Source organism: Chenopodium album, chromosome 6 (genome assembly GCF_948465745.1).
Source record: "Chenopodium album chromosome 6, dcCheAlbu1.1, whole genome shotgun sequence".
NCBI classification, from domain to species: domain Eukaryota; kingdom Viridiplantae; phylum Streptophyta; class Magnoliopsida; order Caryophyllales; family Amaranthaceae; genus Chenopodium; species Chenopodium album.
In genome coordinates this window covers 62,550,946-62,559,328 of record NC_137839.1, presented here as the reverse complement: position 1 = coordinate 62,559,328, position 8,383 = coordinate 62,550,946, and positions in this window count along the sequence as shown.

Here is an 8,383-nt window from a genome sequence, read left to right as displayed (position 1 = left end):
TCATAATAATTAAAATTATAATAATCATAATAACAATCATCATCATAAAATCATCATCAAAATAATAATAATAATATTCATAATCATCATAAATTATAACAATTATAATCGTAATCATGTTCATGTTAATATTAAAGCATAATAAAAATAGCAAGATCCTAGGCATGATACAACCAAGATTAATAACAAACCCTACCATGTCACTAAGAAATAAAAATCAAATCTTTAACCCTAACATGATTCTAACAATCATAAATATTAGGAAGAACATAAGAATCATCGTAACAATCATATTTAATATTAAAATTACCCTAGACATGATACTAGGAATATCATAATAACAATGTAAACATGATGTCTACATCATAACATCAATAAAAACCATTAAAGCACTTACTTTGATGCCTCGTACCTCTTTCTAATAACAAAATACACACGTTAGTAACTTCAAGGAAAATAATAAAATAAATAATTAAATTAAATAATTGAAAGAGAGATTTGGGACCAAACCCTCAGAAATTAAACCTTTCACGTCTAGGGCGAAGGCAACTTCGAATATGGCTAGGTGTTTCTAGATGTTGCAATGCGGAATTTTATATGTAAAAAGCGATTTTTAGAAGAGAGAGAGATGGATGAATGAATGAAGAGAATGAGAGAATTGATTAAGGAAATCTTGATGAGAATTAGCGAATGAAAACTGATTTTAGTTGAATGAAAACGGAGTTTTTACGTCATTATTTATAGAGAAAATTAGCCAAAAAGATAAATTAACAGAACAGAGTCCTGGCGTACGCAAAACAGAGCTGGCGCCAGCACCAGCTGATTGGTGCCAGGCGCCAACATTAGCGCCAGGCGCCAATAGCTGGCGCCAGAAGCCAGGCCTAGCTCCAGGCGCCAATGCCTGGTGTTAGGCGTCAAGCCTGTTTTTGACGCATTTTCGAAAATCAGATAAGTTTTGCCGTTCAGAAGGATAAAATCGTATCTTTTCCTCAAAAATGCTTTTTGATTTTAATTAAAACTCTGAAAAGTCAACAAAAGTCAATTTATCAATGCTAATTGAATTAGGAATAAAAAGAATCTTCTAGAAGAATCTAGAAGACTAAAACCATTCCTAATTGCATTAGGAATGATAAATCATATTAGGCCCTTCCCTAGATCATTGGGCCGCATATAAGGCTCAAAACGGGCCCAACTTAGTAAATTTGCCATAACTTCCTCAATATTCATCGGAATTGGGCTTATAATATATCATTGGAAAGCTCTTGTCAAACCCCATCCAACTACGCTACTATTGGACCCATATCATGGACCAACCAAACTAGATTGGCTGTTTTCTTAAAATAAGTTTTCAAAAACAGAGAGAAAAGAAAAGAAATTAAAATTATCCGCAACACTAGACTTTCCACACTTTCGCTTCATTCGATTATGATTCAAAATGAAAGGTACTCATCACTGGGTTTGGTTTTGGGGAGACACAAATGGGTGTCTGCAGAAGCCCCCACTTTGACTGAGTTTGGAGAAACGCAAGTTTCGAAAACAAAAGTCAAAGTATCAATAGGGACGGAGAATGATTCAGAACATTCTAAGATCCTAAATCATTCTTGTAACGCCGATACCTGCAAAACTAGCGTTAGTTAAAACAGATTAAAGAGTTAAGAAACGCGTATCTTTCACCGTTGAGCACACGTCTCTAAAAGTAACCGATTGTTTTGATGACCTTCTGCAAGCTAGAGAATGCCATCCCGGTTGAAAACCGCTACGCCCGTAACTGCTTCCAATATAGAAGATTGCTTTGCCTGAAACGATCCTCCTCCGCATTGATAATATTCCACGTCCAAGGGAATACCATCGAAGATTGTTTCACTTGAAACAATCCTCAGTTGTTTGTGACAACTCTCCATAATCTAGGGAACGCCACCTTGCTATTTCGATGTTCACTCGTCTCTGAACAAAGAGCTTCTTTTTTATATGATCTTCTGAATGATGTGTCCACGCGTCTCTGAACAAAAAAGCTTGATAACAGGATGCCCACGCGCCTCTGAGCGAAAGATCTTGAAAATAGGAGATCTTTGATGATATGTCCACGCGTCTTTGAACAAAAGAGCTTTTGAATGATATGCCCACGTGTCACTGGAGCAAAAGAGCTTGATGGAAATGTTCACGCGTCTCTAAACAAAAGAGCTTGAAAAGGATTGTCCACGCGTCTCTGAACAAAAGAGCTTTGATGATATGCCCACGTGTCTCTGGAGCAAAGAGCTTGATGGAAGAAATGTTCACGCGTCTCTGAACAAAAGAGCTTTGAATAATATGCCCACGCGTCTCTGGAGCAAAGAGCTTGATGGAAAAGGAATGTCCACGCATCTCAGAACAAAAGAGCTTGAATAATATGCCCACGCGTCTCTGGAGCAAAGAGCTTTGAATGGAGATGTTCACGCTTCTCTGAACAAAAGAGCTTGAATAATATGCCCACGCGTCTCTGGAGAAAAGAGCTTGAATGGAGATGTTCACGCGTCTCTGAACAAAAGAGCTTCGGTGATATGCCCACGCGTCTCTGGACAATAGAGCTTCGGTACTTGAATGTTTGTTGCGATAATATTCTGAAGAAAAAATTTCCGAAGACCAATGTTTGTCGATCTCTAAAGCTCGCCTGAACTTTGTTTCCGCTAAAACCAGTATGTCGATGTCTCCGTGATGAGCCAATTCTTAGGCGTTTTAAGCTAAGTGAGACGATCTTTCATCAGGTCGACCACTTATTGTGATTGTAATCAAACTGACTACTTAATCATGTCAAATTACTTATAGGGGCTAACTGGCATACCAAGGAACCCGATATTGCTGTATGAGGTCGAAATCACCTTTCTGAGAGGCTTCGAGCTCTGTCGCTGTTGAAAAGATCTAGCGCCAGGCGCTGGAGTAGGGTCTTCCCTATTCTGCTGCACCTGTATTTATTTTTGACTATAGAACTTTGCCAATCTCTTTAATCATCTTAGGGTTGACCTAAGGCTTAAACATTTTAGGGTCGACCTAAGGTTTAATGTTGCTCGACTTATCGACTTGACACGACTCAAGGTATAAACTTGACTCGATATGATTGACAAACTCGAGGTTGACTCGACTCGAAGTGTAATGACACATGTGCGCATAGTGTTGACTCAACATGACTCAATGTGAACATGACTCGTGTGTGCATTGTAATGTGATCGTGCGACTCGAAAATGCAAAAAAGCAAAAATTTTCCGTCATTTTTGTGGAGGGTACCGACTTTCTCCCGAAAAAAGAAAGACGCGAAAAAGAAAGAAGCAAAGTTTTCGAAGTTTCAAAGATGCATGTTGAATGAGCTTAGTCAAATGTTGTTTGATACTATCTCTCAAGGTGCAAGGATTAATCCATCCTAGGCTATCTCAATGGTTGACTCAATGATGAAAGTATATGGGTAATTTAGGCATGGAGGCTAAGTACTTCATACTTCGTGATGCAATGATGATTATGATTGATGAGTGATGTTGATATGACAAGGCATGCTTCAACGTTATGTTAAGATTTCATGACAAAGGGTTCCTAATGGAAGTATATTTGGTCATGTATCTGTGTAGTGTGTGAAAGTGACACTAAAGCTAGGCCGCAAAGGCTAAGTGTGTGGAAAAAAAATATTAAAAAGAGTCAAATGGTGGTGACTCTTAGGCTAGGTAAGCTAATGATATAGGAATCAAGCCCCCAAGTCTAGCTCTAAGTGAATAGGGATGAGCATAGGAGATCCCTTGATATGATCATGGTGTAAGTGTGTGAATGTGAATATGAATGCATTTTTATTACGGCCGCACCTCGATGTGAGGTTGCCTACGTATCCGTTAGGAATTAGGCCGAACGTAGCTCTAGCCGAACCTCGCACAAGTGTATGTATACCTCAAAAAGGTCTTTTAAGGGTTGAAACGTGGTTAGGCTAAAGGTTTGAAGAAGGAGGGGATAAAGGCTCAAGACCCTAGATAAGCCCCCAAGGTGTGTAACTTTGCTTTTGGATATTTGTATTTTTATGCTTGAGTTTCTACTCTTTTTTTTAGCTCTCTTTTATCTTTTGCTTTATCATTTATTTCATTTTTATAAGTGTGGGCAATCCCGATCATGCAGCCTATCACTCACTTGGCATTCATGTTTCTCAGGCACGGTACCGAGCACTCGATAAGAGACGCAATCTGAGACGTGTTCATATCAAAGACATGTTCATGTCAAAGACATTGGAACACTTGCCCTTTTGTACACTTTATTTATTTATTTTGCTTTTATTTTTATTTTGATCTTTTGAAATCACTCAAGCCTTTTTAAGAATTGCATAAGTTGCACACCATCCCATCCCAAGGTTAGGTAGATGTAGGTTGAAAAAAGAAAGGTCTATCGTTAGACGAGGCTCAAAGTGGTTTATGAAGAAAGGGTTGCATATTAGAAAGGTGAAAGGTATGATGTGGCTACAAGGGGTGCCTCAAATCATTGGTATACCTTGTGCTTAATTCGACATGGAATTTTTTTTTTTAATGAAATGAAATGATCATATATAAGGAAATAAATGCTCATTTTTATTAAAAGAAAATATATAATGATTCTACAAAATAAATCTAAGGATAATAAAAAGGTGCCTATGCTAGACTTATTGGGGAAAGGAAAAAATGAAAAAGAAATAGAAGAAGAGGTCATGAAATCTTGTCGTTGAAGCTCGCCTCTTGTCTTGCGTTGTTTCCTTTATCATCACTCTCTCCTCTTGTTAATGGGAAGCTTGTTGTTATCAATCAAATGTTGAATAGCCTCCTTTAGCTTCCAACAGCTCTTAGTAGCATGACCCCTACCTTGATGGTACTTGCAGTGTTCGTCTGGATTCCAACTAAGCGATCTCTTCTCAAGTGGGGGATCTTGCATAGGTCCAATGGGAATAATGAGTCCTTTGGCATGGAGTCGATCGAAAGCATTATCGTAGCTAATTCCAATAGGGGTGAAATCCTTTCGCATTTTCTTTCGATTACCCATGGCTAGGATCTCACTAAGGTCGAAAGTACCAACACTATTACTAGAGTAGGTGTTTTCGGAAGAAGAAGGATAGTCGTTCTTTTTCCCTTAATAGCCACTGTTGTTATTGTTACTAATCTTGGCCTTCTTGTCGCGCGGAGGAACATGAAGGAGATTTGAATCAATGAAGTCTTGAACACGACCCTTGAGGGCGAGGCACTTTTCAGTAGTGTGACCGCGACCTCGATGGTATCGACAATAGGAATTTGGATCCCAATTAGGAAAACGTTTTTCAGGTGGAGGATCCTGACCTTGATCGTGAAGACAGTCAGAAGCTTCATTGTAAGTCATTCCTATTGGTGTGTATTCTTAAATGGTCCATTTTGCCTGTGGCTTAGGAGCATTGAGTTCTTCATTAAACCCTTGGCGAGAATTTTGTTCGATGGCCATCACCCGATTTGCTAATCCTTCTACCATATTCAAGAGCATGGCAACGACATCTTGCAATTTTCGAACGTCCTCTTTTAGACTTGACGAGTCTTCCTTGGTATTATCTAAGAAAAGACTTTCATCTTCCTCAATTATGGCCACTTCATCGAGAGAGGTTATATAAGCTGTCTCGATCATGGGCTCTCCTACGAGTGTGATAAGAAGTGATGGATCGAAGGATGTTTGGTCATCTTCGATGGCTAGAATCACGGAAGTTTCATTGTTATCGATCAGATCTTGAATAGCTTCTTTGAGTTTCCAACACTCCTCAGTGTCATGACCCTTTCCTTGGTGATATTTGCAGTGCTTATTAGGGTCCCACTTAGGTGGCCTGGCTTCTGGAACTGGATCTTTGATGGGCCTTATGGGCATGACTAGTCCTTTGTGATGTAGCTTCTTGAAAGCTATTTCATTCATAACTCATACCAAGTAGAGTGAACACTCTTTTTGACCTTTGGATTCGTGATTTAGAGGCGTTCGTGGCATGTACCTCATTAATGGGAGAGGAAGAAGAAGGATGGTCGCTCTTCTTTCCTCTCGCACTATTATCTTTCAAAAGGTCATCTTCAATGTCAATGCCTATATTATAGACGGCTTTGAAAGTATTTAAATTGTGTTGGTACTTTAAGTGCTTTGAATACTTCCCTTGGAGATTCTTGATAAACATCCTCACAGATTCTTTTTCGGTATGAGCCTTGACCATATTAGCGGAAGTTTCCCTCTATTTGTTGAAGAAAGAAGTGAACCCTTCGTTTTGTTTTTGTTTTAACATCTCAAGTTGTCTATGGTCTGTTTCGTCTTGGATGTTGCACTTATACCTATCTATGAAAGCGTTTGTTATCGACTCCCAAGAAGAGGTTTCTTCTTTCTCGAGAGAAAAGAACCATTGTTGACAAACGTTTTCGAGAGATAGTGGGAACAGAGAGGGAAAAACCTTCTTATCGATACCCTTAATGTTCATTATGGTTTCAAAAGCTCTTAGATGGAAGTAAGGGTTATCTATTGCCTTGAATTTTGGGATGTCGGTGGCGTTGAACTTATGAGGAAGAAGTTCCTTGTCCAGCGAGACCCCTTGTGAACTCATGCCCTGAAATTTATAGTCACTAGATAGCTTGCTTAGACTCTCTTGCATGAGGTCCATCTGTTATTGCTTCACGGGATCATTGATCTTGAGTGTAAGTAACTTCAGTGTCTCAGTCACGGTAACCAATTGGTTCCTAAGCTCATTGACTTCTTCTTGACTTGCCATTATCTTTTTAGCCTTCCTCTTTTGACAAATCGGTTTATCAAAAAGTGAGACTTGAATAAAGAGGTTGTCCTTGATTAATCGCCCTTCTCTCCTCAACCAAGTACTGTGGAAAAGGAATTTGGGGATATTCATTGTTAATTATTTGACTCAAACTTTATTCGACATGCAATGGATGGAGGAAGTGAAGAATGATTGGAATAGAATGTGAAGGAAAATGATGTAGATGGAGGGATATGAAGAATTAGGAATAGAATGTACCCCCCAACTCAAATGACGGAAAAGACCGACTCATGCATGAACCTAAGACATGGTCATGGTGATGCATACTCAAAGTGTGTGCTAAGACTAGTGAGTGTAGGTGATATGTTAAGACTCTTGTGTAAGACCATGGGACTTAGTGGCTAAACTCGATTAACGACGCAAACAAGTACTATTGACAGCAAAACTTAACCGAATTAATTAGCAAACTAGATAATTATGCACTAGGTGATGACTCGACCAATAATCCGAACTGTCGGCCAAACGACAGGACTGGCGTCACACTGTGTAGCTTGGCGCCAGACGACAGAGATGTCGCCTGGCGCCACTTTCCACAGTGTGGCGCTACATCTCAGAACTTGGCGCCAATATTGGAGCTTCAATCTGGGACTGTTTTCGGTGTTATTAATCAAATGGGGTATGCCTAAAGTCGTACTAGGTCAATTCCGATTAAAATATTAGACTTTACTGACTCAAATTAATTAATTAATTAATTAATTAGGCAAAGTTCTTTAAGTCATTAATTTATTTAATCTCAACACAAGTCAAACAAACGGTTAAGAGAAACATAGAATATATGCACAACAAATAATGCACAATTAGTCAAGTAGGCACAATATGATGCAATGAGTTTGCAACCTAACCATGGCTTTAGTTCTCTAAAGTTCGGGATATGGTTTAGTCAATAGAGGGTCCATGGTTAATTGTCCGGATGCACCGCGCGGAAGCCTAACCGTGAAGGGTTGGCGCGAGTGGATGGGACACCGCGAGTTTTAGAAAAAAACTCGCTTCCATGGTTTGGTGAATTCAACATTCTCGGATGTACCCTTTGTTTCACGGAGCGTTCAATCGGGTAGATGGAGCATGAATTCCTAGAGGGTTATGTCCATATGTAGAACACATATGGATTTTAGAAAAGCGAGAAGAAATTCAATCGGGAAGTAGGATCGAGCAAACAATACGAAAAACCGGTCGAAATTAGAACGCATATTTCTGGCTCGGTATTGGGGGAGGTTGGCTCCAGCAATCAGAGACTAGCACCAGTTTTTAACTGTAGCGCCTGGCGCCAATACTGGCGTCTGGCGCTACGGCTAAAAGTCTGGCGCCAAGCTCTGGCCCCTGGCGCTACTTCCCACATGCCTCAGCAGCTGTCTGTGCTCGATAAAATTTTCCAGTTTCGCGCGGTGTTGTTTCGGTTCTAGTTTTGAAAGATATTTCTCAAATTTCCTAAGTTTAAAATCCTATGTTTTTAACTCATTACGGATGGTCTTTCCAATGAGATTTTTTTATGCATATGACAATAATTAATCAAAATTACGCACAAGAAATACTTTGAACGTTTTGAGTCTCATCCACTCATTCTAAATCATTGCTGAAACAAATTCAGGAATTAAA